Source organism: Lipotes vexillifer, unplaced genomic scaffold, assembly GCF_000442215.2.
Source record: "Lipotes vexillifer unplaced genomic scaffold, Lipotes_vexillifer_v1.1 scaffold863, whole genome shotgun sequence".
In the NCBI taxonomy this organism is placed as follows: domain Eukaryota; kingdom Metazoa; phylum Chordata; class Mammalia; order Artiodactyla; family Lipotidae; genus Lipotes; species Lipotes vexillifer.
Window position 1 is genome coordinate 2,085,273 of NW_006788168.1, and position 11,792 is coordinate 2,097,064.

The following is an 11,792-nucleotide window of genomic DNA, read 5'->3' on the forward strand; positions in this document are numbered from 1 at the left end:
ATCTTCTCTTATATTGACATCATCAACAAATCACATTAACAAAATTATGTCTATAATTGGTTCATTCCCTGTTAAAATGGTCATCAGACCGTCAGCCTTATCTCTGCCTACTCATAGATGATTGCTGAATGACTTAAATTTTTTTTTTCTTGAGAAATAAACATGCCTGTCTAGCCTGTTTCCAGGTGAAGCAAGGGCTCTGTTCTGCCATTGATATATCCATTGTTGGCACATGTAAGGTCTTAGATTTTAAATTAAAAAATTGAAAACATAGTTTCTTCAAGGGTACCTTCAATAGAAAGTGCTAATTATAATTATTACCAAGGACAAGCAGAGCCTGTTGCCTTGTCTAAGAAGAGATTTAACAAGAACCAACCTAATTTTACCAAGGAAACCCTAGGCCACCAGGAGCCACTAAATATTACCATAAAAATTCACTAACCAGAACTCTCAGTGAAGTAGGGGTTCTAATTCTTCTTTTTTTGATCTTTTAGGGTTAATGAGAAAAAGGTCTCCCCACACCCCCCTCTTTTTTCCCCCACATTGGCCTTCCTTGTAATAAACAACATGCATTGGCAATGTTGCTAACAGGAGGGAGGAAAGGACAACCACCTGGGACCAGTACAAAGCTAACTACTACTCAGGAGCCTTGAACCCCAGGCCAGCCTCATTAACACCTGATTGCAGCTGTCAACCACCCTCACAAGAGGAAGGGAATAAAAAATATCATTGTGGTCAGACTGTGGCTAATAGTAAAGCAATTTGAGAAGAGCCAAGTAATGATATGACACAGGGAGAAAAAACTGTTGGTTAAGAGCTGGCAGCAGTTTTTTCCTGAAGGAGAAACATCTCTGCATTTAAAATCCACTGATGGTTCACTCTAGTTGTGGCGGTTGCTCTCCAGGTGTGACTGGGATGGGCTTGGGTGAGGTAAGGACAGCCCCTCTGCTTGCAGGAGCTGTGCCCGTGAAGTGGGAGTGTCAGAGGGTGCACCTGGAGGAGAGGAAGCGAAGCTCAAAGGAAGCCACAGCCCCATGGAGGGAGGTGTGGCCTGAATAGAAGAGAAGGTGGGGAGGGGATTGACTGAAGGAGTTTTGAGGATAAGGCTGCTCAGTATTCAGTTTTAAGCAATCAGTTGTATAACAGCCCTGCTCACTGCTTTTACTCCCTGTCCCTCAATTAGTCCTGAAGCTTCAATAAAAATTGACCACCAAATTTTGCCTTTTATAATAGTGTTTTGGAAACTCACAAGGGCATGGAACTAGTCATATATTTATTTCTGTACTTTCTCCTTCCCTCCATTGAAGCAGGTAGCAGCCATTGCAATGACTGGACTCAGAAATTTGGGGATGACAGATCAGTATAAAGTCAGTGGATCTTCCTGTCTTTGGATGAGCTTAAGCCATTAGAAATGAGTGAGGGAGAAGAGATAGCAAAGGCCAACAATGGGCTCACAGTTGTAGAGGACTTGGTCCCCACTTGCGGCAGGACCACAGCAAGCGGGGAAAGGACACAGTAGATTTGGGGGTGGGTGGATAAGAGTATGATGAATTTACCGTGAGAGGATTTGTCCAAATTAATCAGGCAGTTGATATTTTAGGCCTTGAGCCCTGGAGAAAGACTGGGCTGGAGACTGAGAATCATGACCATATTGTTCAGTGTTTCTCAAACTGTGATTCAGGGGCCATCTATGTAAAATTGTACCCTCTCCTTCCCCAGGTCCTCTGGAATTGGGACCCCACATCATTGTTTTAATCCTGCTTCTCAGATGATTATCAAGCACACCGAAGTTTTATCACCATAGCTAGATGCTAATTGATGCAATGGGAGAGGGCTGTAGAGTTCTGAGAAGATGGGCAAAGGAAAGCGCTAAGGAGATGCCAAGTAGGAAAATGAATGAAATTACCCACTGGATTGGCAGTACACTGAGTAAAGACTGTTCAAGTTAGGTGGATATGGGAGCGTGAAGTTTATGAGGATTACTTGCAGGCAGGCGTGTGTGTGTGTGTGTGTGTGTGTGTGTACACGTGTGTGTGTGTGTGTGTGTGTGTGTGTGTGTGAATTAGCCAGGCCGTCTTACTGAGTTGGGACATGTGGTTTTTAGTCCTAAGGGTCATGTGGCCATCAGCAAGCTATTGCAGGTCCGTGCCATTCCAACTCCTTAAACCAACCTGCAGTACTTTTGTAAACCATCACGAGAGTCTCAGAAAAGCAGCAGCTGGCCCTTGCATCCTGTCCCTGCCTTCTGATCCTTCAAGGCAACTGCATGGGTTTGGACCCTTGACTTTGCCCTCTCACAGTCCTTTGAGACATGATTTCCTTCTGTATCTTTGACTTCATGCCTTGAATGGTGATAAGAGGCACCTGGCCATAGACTCCTGAGTGTATTGTGGGGACATCCTGTTATCTGACCTTTGGTTATAAGGGATTAGCCCCTTCCCTCTGGAGATCCCTTCATCTGGAAAATGATGGGTTGGACTAGGTCAGTGGCTTTCAAGTGGATTTTCATAAAGTTAAGCATCCTGCTAGAGGGTTTGGTTTCAAATGAAGTTTGTTTTGGATATTAGGAGTTCATCTATATTTTCATTTAAAAACAATGGGAGGATTTATTGCTACAGTCAAACATGAAATCAGGCTAAGTGTCCAGAGTTTAGTTTTTACTTCCATCATTCTGAGATCAAGCCCAAATTAAAGGTTTTAGAAACACATTTTTCTCTCCCAATCCTGGGCCTAATTTTTAAAGTGTTCTCTTTTTACACTATGTTAGAAAATAAATTCTAGGGTTGTAGAATAATGATGACACTAGTCGTTTTTAGACTTTAACCAAAACACATTCATTAGCTATTCCATTTTCTTGTGGTATAATATTTTTTATAAAGTAATTCTAACTTTTAAAATGACATAATTGCAAAAATTTTGGAAAAATATTTAAAAGAAAAAAGTATTGTCATTTATGGTTCTACTACCACTTTTAGCAGTTTGAGATGCTTCCTTCTAGTATATGAGTGTGTAACATGTGTATACAGTACATGTGTGTATACACATACACACCCACACACTAATTTAAAATGTATATATGTTTGGGACTTCCCTGGTAGCACAGTGGTTAAGAATCTGCCTGCCAATGCAGGGGACACGGGTTCGAGCGCCGGTCGGGGAAGATCCCACATGCTGCGGAGCAGCTAAGCCCGTGAACCACAACTACTGAGCCCACGTGCCACAACTGCTGAAGCCCAGGCACCTAGAGCCCATGCTGTGCAACAAGAGAAGCCACTGCAATGAGAAGCCAGTGCGCCCCAACAAAGAGTAGCCCCCGCTCGCCACAACTAGAGAAAGCCCATGCACAGCAACAGAGACCCAGTGCAGCCAAAAATACATAAATAAATAAATTTATTTTAAAAAGATTTTAAAATGTATATATGCTCTTGTATAACCCCTTTTTCACTCAGTGTGATATAATCAGCACTTTCTCACACCATTAAATATTCTTTGCAAACATGATTTTTATTGACTGCAAAAGTTTGTGTTTGGTAGGTCTTTGCTTTGTATGTGTCCTCTTATACTTATTTTTAAGGAGATCAAAAGGCCAGTTTTACAAAAGGACATGTTCCCTACCCATTTAGACTCAAGAAGCTTCTCTGTACACCCCGCATACATTCCTAATCCATTCATCTATCTTACTCATGAGCATAAGCTCAACCTTTTCTCCAAATTCACAGAAAATGTTCTTTCTCTCGTAAAGTTCTCATCTATTGGATTTGGCATCCATTCCAAGCCTCCTTCTGTGTCACAGGAGTTAGAAAACTAAAAATGATGTTTCCCAGGCTCCCTTGCAGATAGTGTTCTAGATAGGAAACTGGCTCTGACAGTGAGCCTGAGATGAAGGTGGGAGGTCCTGCCATTGGAATGGGATTCTTGAATGCAGTGAGGATGATGAGATCCCAGAATGACAGAGGCCTAGTTAACCATGAGAGCTAAGCTGGGTGTGGTCACTGCCAAGAGGCAGCAGGGCCAGATCAGTGATCAAAATGGTTTTCCCTTCAGAAATCTTTTGTCCTAGATAATGGATAATTCATCTCTAGTACTGAATTATATGGGCAACCTTCTAAGGCCTGATTTATATAACTGATAAAACTTTAGGCCTGGTGACTGTTCACCAGAGGACACTCAGATCCCCACCAAATTTCCCTGTCTGAGCCAGTTCACAGACTCTAAACCCCTAAATGCAGGGAAGACTCATTCCTTTAAAAAAAGGTCGCACAGCATTACCACCTATGTGTATTATAAATTTCTTAGCCTTCCCTAAAGAGTTCTGCATTGACCTGCCAAGGTGCCTGTGCAAGGGGGAAAGACGGATACCAGATTTGGGGGCAATTCTGGATATTGTCTTTGAGTAGAATCCCATGAGCGTGAGCTCATTGCTTTTCTTCTTGCAGTAAAAAGAGTTCCTTGGTCAGAAGCAATGTTGTATGGACACCACAAGCATCTCAGTATCCAGAGTTTCCTGGGGACCCTGACAACAGGTCCACTGGTCAGACTGGGTGTTGTGGGATTTTAGTGACATAAGCGAGTTTTGATTAGAATTCATCTCACACTAGACCCTGAGTTTATTTGTCTAGTTCCTGAATGCATAATCTGACAATTGAAAAAAATTCCACATTTATTCTCTGACTCCTGGAATGAGGGCTACTATGGAAAGATCGGCTACATGGGAGCCCTGCTTCAAAGCAATACCACATCCTAGGAGGAGTTACAGAATTAATGACCATATCAAGGACCTGGAAAATGTGTGAGAATTGATTGCAATTGTCTCCCTATTTAACTTCCTCTGTTTGGCCTGTGCAGGAGTGCTGGAGGTCTGGGAGAAGAGCTGGATTTTAGGAAACTTAACTGATAGTGGCTCTAACTGCAGATGCTGTTACAGATGTAATCTGTTTTTATGGAGCAAATCAACACAGTCCCTGGAGCCTGATATGCAGATGTCAATCTGGCAAACACGCTTTTCCTAACCAATAAGTAGACACCACTCAATGCAGTTTGCTTTTATCCAGCAGCTACACATCCTTACTGACATCCTGTTGGCTGCCTTAATCTATCTGTAGAGACCTTGATCACTTCATCATCCCATAGGGCATGGCTCTATTCCGCTATATTGATTAGACCATGCTGATTGAGCAAAAAGTATCAAGTACCCGAGATATCTTGATAAAACACGTATGTGCCATAAGATGAGTGATAAATCTCATGAGAATTCAGAGACCTCAGTGAAGATTCTGGGGATTTGTGAGACATTCAAGATATCCCCTTCAAAGTGAAAGACAATTTGCATCATGTTACATTCTCTGACATTAAGAAAGAGGCACAATGCTCCAACCTATTGCCAAGTAACCCTTAAAGATGCTGGTCATGAGCGTGGCCCAAAGCTAGAGAGGCTCTGTAACTGGTTCAAGTTGAAATTCAAGCAGCTCTTCTACTTGGGCATCATGGCCTAATGGTGCAAAGGTGGTCTTGCTTCTGAACAAAGAACTCATTTTACTGCAGAAGACAGGCAATAGGCACATACACATGGGGTTCACTGGTCTTACTGTGAATCCTGTCACCCAGGAAAAGCTGACCTTAAAAATGGTAGGATGGGGCTTCCCTGGTGGCGCAGTGGTTGAGAGTCCGCCTGCCGATGCAGGGGACACAGGTTCGTGCCCTGGTCCGGGAGGATCCCACATGCCACAGAGCGGCTAGGCCTGTGAGCCATGGCTGCTGAGCCTTTGGGTCTGGAGCCTGTGCTCTGCAACGGGAGAGGCCACAGCAGTGAGAGGCCCGCGTACCGCAAAAATAAAAAAAAATTAAAAAAAGGTAGGATGGCCTTTGGAAGATCCAACTATGGTGGTAGCTGCAAGACCAAAGCTTTTACAGTCTGGAGGGCTGTCTTACAAGATGTTCCATATACTTTGAACAAGCAATCAACATTTGGTGCTCATCCTCCCATAACCAGATTTCATGAGTGCAGAACAAAGGTGTGGAAGTAGGAGAGTTATCTCCCACTATTTCACCTAGCGAATGACCCATAACATTTTTGTTTCCCATATTTATCAGATGCCATTGGTGCCCTCTTATATCCCCTTGGCCTACTGTGGAGGTTCCTTGTAATAGCCACAAGTACTGGAAATTAATGCTCCCAGAGTTCTAGATAAATAACTTGGCCTCCTCCCTCCTCAGTGGGATAATTCTGGGGTGTGTTCCACAGTCCCTCGACTGGCTTGCAGTGGGACTTGGGTTTTATGTCAAACCTAAAAAAATCTTCCTTCATTTTGCATATGTTTAAAACGTACTCTCATATTTTGTTCACATGCTATTACTGTTTCATTTCACTTTTACATCATTGATAGATGTAAAATTTTTATAGTGTAAGGTATTGTAGAAATGTAATAAAAATTTCAGAGGACTATCCAGTTACCACAGCATCATTTATGAAGCAATCCATCATTTCCTCACTGATTTGAATTGCCACCTTTATCACAGTCTAAATTCCTATATGGATTCTGGCTTACTTCTGTGCTTTCTGGTCTGTTTGACTTGTCTGTTAATTCACATGACAGTACTTTTAAAAATAATTGTAACTTTTTAATGTGTTGCAATATCTGGAAAGACAAATGACTTTCAATACTCTGACTTTTCAGAATGTTCTTTGGTATTTTATTTATTAGTTTTCCATATTTTTTTTGAGTCATTTTGACTGGTTCCCTCCCAAAACTCTAGTTGGTATTCTCTTTGGGTGTCAACTCAGATTCTTTTTCTTTTCTTTTGTCTTTTATTTGTATATAACTTACATATAGTAAATCCATTCCTTTTGGAAAAGATTCATGACACAAATGGAATAAGACGACTAGGTTCTTCAGTTCTTAATTTCTTAATTTTGCCAAATCTCTCTCTCTCTGCCATAATTTTCCATATTTTTGGTAAATAATAAAGGTCTAGAGCAGAAGAAGTTAGTAACTCTGTCCTTTACCAGTTAGTTAGACTTTCCCTCTCTTACCCTTAGTATTCACATTTATTAAATGGGGATAATAGTAATAACTTCTTAGAGCTATTGTGAAGTTAGAGATGAAATCAATTAAATTAGTACAGAGTCTCTGGGGAGATGGCATTTATGGCTCTAATTCTTGATTTCTTCACATATTCAGATTCTTTCCTCTGTAAATCTGAGTGCCCTTCCTCCTGCTCTGTCCCTGGGTTCAACCATACAACTTACTTTGGCTAATAGGATGTTAGCAGACATGATGCAAGCAGAGGCTTGTAAAGCACCTGGACATTGGGACTTGCTCTGGGTCCTGCCTTCTGATAATACCATGAAATCATGCCTGGGCTGTCCTGCTAGAGGGTGAGAGACACCTGATTCAATTAACCTTATGACTCCAACTGAAGCTGACAACCAATCAATCCCCAGACATGTAGGCCAAGCCCAATGAGAAGAACCACCCAACTGAGCCCAATCTAAATCACCAAGCTATAGACTGTTGAGCTAATGCTTATTGTTTTAAGCCACTGAGTTTTGGGGTAGTTTGTTTCTCAGCATTACTGTGTCAGTAATTAACTTATATAAAAAACTTGACACACGGGAAGTGCTGAAAAGTTGTTTACGTAGTAGCCCTTTGGTGATCAAAATTTATATATTTTTCAAATCACAGAGGTAGTTTCCCATCTATCTACTCTTCCCTTCCTTTGTAGCTTACGGTTTGAAGTCGCTGTCAAATTTAATATATGCTTATTTAGCAAAGTAACATATTTCAAATTGCTTCTACACTGTATCTCGTCCTTTTAATGGCAAAACATTTTAGTTATATTTAGTCTACAGGGTGTTACATTTCATTTGGACCTCTGGGGGCATGTAAGAAAAATAGGGCACAGAGCCCTCCCTTCAATAACACAAATCCGAAGGATAAGAATGAATTTAATATATGGTATAGAGAGAGGTGTTGAGAGGAAACTGGGGATTCAGTGAGTTGGTGTCAAGTAGGTTTAGTCTGTGATATTTTAAGCATGCTATTAAGACTTTCTTATGGAAAAAATAGGATAGAATAAATAAGTAACCCATCTATTTGTTTCACTTCTAAGGTGGCCTCACAGATTATGTTTGGGCTGTGAAATGAGAATATGACAAATGAGTGCTGTATCTTGACCCTCTTTTTTTGCCTCTTACTTTGGCAAATAGTTTCATGGGTTCTTACCTTGTGATGCAGTCAGTGATGTCAGAGATGACTTGTAGAGTTTATATCATGTGTCTTGAAAGGATGGGATGGGTAGAAGCAGTGGAGTAACGTCTGCTCTAACTTTGCTATGTCTGCTTCCATTTAGAACTCTCTAGAAGTTCTCGATTTTGTTTTTTCACCCAAGTGAAAGAAAAGGCCACCCAATTGTTAAATTTTACCCAACTTACGGGATGAATGGAGCTGACCCTGAACACAGGCCCTATGTTTCATTGGCTTTGAGAGAGAAGATCAGGCCCTGACTCTCTCCTCCCTTGGCTGCTGATTAAGAGCTGGTGCTGGTTTCTGGTCTGACCTTTAACTGTGAAGCCTGAATTACATCTCCCTAATGAATGTATTCTCAGGGCTCTCTGCCCACTATTATTTCTTAACAGAGCATGTTCATAAGCAAAAGCAAAACCCTTGTGCCAGGAGCAATGCCAACTGACCCAATGGTTGTTTGAAGAGGGGGGTTAGGAAGAGCTCCCCCTTTTCCCCAGCAGTCCGTGTTGCCCCTTGTTTCCTGGCACATGTGTGTTGACCTTTCTCATTCATATCCATCACAGCCTGTACAGTTCAACTTTATGTTCTGGAAAAAATAAAAAAGGTCTGTGTTTCTGGCCTGATGCACAGGGAGAAAGGCAGGGGTAATTCCAGGCTGGGGTAATTTAAGGACTGACTAAAAGGTCTGCATTCCTGACCAGAGCCTGGATTTCATAGACTCAAGAAGTATGTGTTCTGGAAGGAGCTTAAAATAATCTCTTCTGGATATTTTCAAATGACTTTTGCTCAGAAATCAGACAAAATCTTAGGTGAATAAATAAATAAACAAACAAAATGGAGACAAACAGAATTGCTTTAGTTGAAAAGCAGGGTGGTGGGTGGTGGATAGGTGTGGAGAAGAGCCTGGGGTCAGCGGGGACCAGAGTTAGAGAACAACAAATGGTGCCCAGATTTCGTTTTTCAGAGATTCGGAGACATGAAATGATTGGTCTGCAAAGAGATAACATGTTTCCCCCACCATCTGAAAGTTGAACACCCTTGTTAAGCCTTTTAGAAGCCAAAGTGGTATAAAGCGAATAAGCAGTTACCTTAGGACGCGTTCTTGCTAACAGACGCCGAAAGTAAATGGAGATGAAGCACCAATGCTCACAGACACAGTTCAAAGCTATCGTGGCTTGATGCTGAGATGCTGAGCATGGGGAAGGGGCTTAGTGGTGCTGTTCCTGCTGGAGAGGCGGCAGGGGTGGGGTGGGGGCCGGTGTGCGCTGCCCCGGTAATGACTGCTGCAAAACCAATGCTGAACCTATTTTTGCTTTTCACTTGTTTTTCTCAACGCGAAAATAGTCTTTGGATTTCTTTCCCTTAGCAAAAACAGGTGCTAATGTAAGTCTTTCGTAAAAGCGAAGTGGCATAAAGTGAACTTTTGAAAATTTGGGGACACCTGTAGCAACAAGGGCAACAAGAACAGAAACTAGAACTTGAATATCCCGACTTTCTGTGCAGTGCACGTTCCAGAATTCTAAAGAATTGATGGGAAATTTGAGTAAATGTGTAAATGTGCATTATCAATGGGAGCACTTAAAGAGATACATAGTTCTTCTGGAACATGACAACACTATAGTAGAATCTGTGTCATTTGGCACACTATTTTATAAGAAAATTCCAGAGCTTTTCTTTTTTTTTAGTGTGTTAATAATGAAAGTAATTTAAAAAAATGCAACTTAGAGGGCTTCCCTGGTGGCGCAGTGGTTGAGAGTCCGCCTGCCAATGCAGGGGACATGGGTTCGTGCCTCGGTCCGGGAGGATCCCACATGCTGCGGAGCGGCTGGGCCCGTGGGCCATGGCCGCTGAGCCTGCGCGTCTGGAACCTGTGCTCCACACGGGAGAGGCCACAGCAGTGAGAGGCCCGCATACCACAAAAAAAAAAAAAAAAAAAAAAAAAAAAAGGTAAAAGCAATCTTTACAAAGGAAAATAAAATTCTCCTCTTAAATTACATACAGGTCAGAGAAGTCTCTAGAAGGCCCAGATAAGTGGCGAGGATTTCAATTTGGAAACTGTGACATGACGAAATCTCATGTTAAAAAGTGCAAGCAGAGTTATACAAATTTCTGTCTCTTAACAGGATGTTCATGTCTCTCAGTACCTATTGTTTTTGTGAGCTCAATTCTTGCTCCTAGGAGTCAAGATATTATAGGTGATTGTTAACATATAAATGATCGTGAAGACTTTATAAACAATTAACACCTTTGGATGAGCCTGTCAACTGTTTGAGGAAGTAGAACTCAAGAATATTAAATTTGTTATATGAGATAAAGCTGGGACAGGTTTATCTTTGTCACTATGAAAAAATTGAGGTCTTCACAGGAAATCAGCCATGAGAGCCAGCATTGACTCTAAAAACACAGGGCACACAAAGGAGATGTGGGGGGAGGGGGGAGGGGTAGTAGGTGGTAGGGGAAAAGAGAAGGAAAAAATAGATTAAGACTGAGAAAAAGTCTAGAGAACTTCTTTTGCACTTACAGATGATGTTACATGGTTATTGTCTTATTTCTCTGCTACATTGTGAGGGTCAATATCCCATCTCTAGTGACTGACGTAAAATAAGTATTCAGAGACTATTTGCTGCTTATTTTCACATAAATTTTGCTTATGTACGCCCTGTATTACCATTCAGTAACAGTGGTAACCTTGGTTCTTTGTGGCTGGAACAATGATACCCACCAGGGTGATCAAAGTTAACAATAAACTTTGGCCATTACTGTGCTCTGGTAGGTACTATACAACTGTTTGGTCTAAAAATGGAGTTGGAAGGAAGATTTGCTGTTTGTGCTTGGACCCCAGTGCCCTTTTTAAAGCCTAATTCAGAGGTTTTGAGAAGCCAGTGAGGGCTTTCTGTCCCAGTGGAACTTTATCAGTTATGACAGGGATCAGTGGGAACTCTCTCTCTCTCTCTCCATCTCATTTCCTCAAGACAGATGGAAATGAAGACTGTATCAGGACTAAAAGTGTTGTCTAAAATCAGGGGTAATAAATAGGCAAACAAATAAGCAGCACCCATCACCATTCCTTTGCAGTGTATTCTAGAAGGATGCAAAGATACATAAATAAAGATATAAATATATAATCAGCAAGCCTGGGCATTTCGAGCGCTTATGTGAAAAAGATCCAGAAAGCCGAAAAGGGATTCAGTAGGCAATAACAGCTCAGTGCTAAGCTGAAATTGATGTAGCAACTCCAGTGAGGTCATACTGTTTTGGAGCATTTACTAGGGAGCCAGACCACCTGGGTTAAAATTCTAACTCTGCCACTTGTCAGCTATGACTGTGGGCACATAGTTTAACCTCAGAGGCCCCCATTTGTAGAAAGGAGATAGAGTAACATCCGCCCACAGTGATGCTCTGTGGACTAAGTGAGGGAATGTGCATCACGCACTTAGCACAGTGTTGGCTCATTCGCTGTCATTATTCCCTGCTTACTTTGAAAAGCTCAAGCTGTGCGAAGTTTGGGTTTGCATTTGGGTGCCCTGTTCCTGGTTTTCTGGAAAGAGT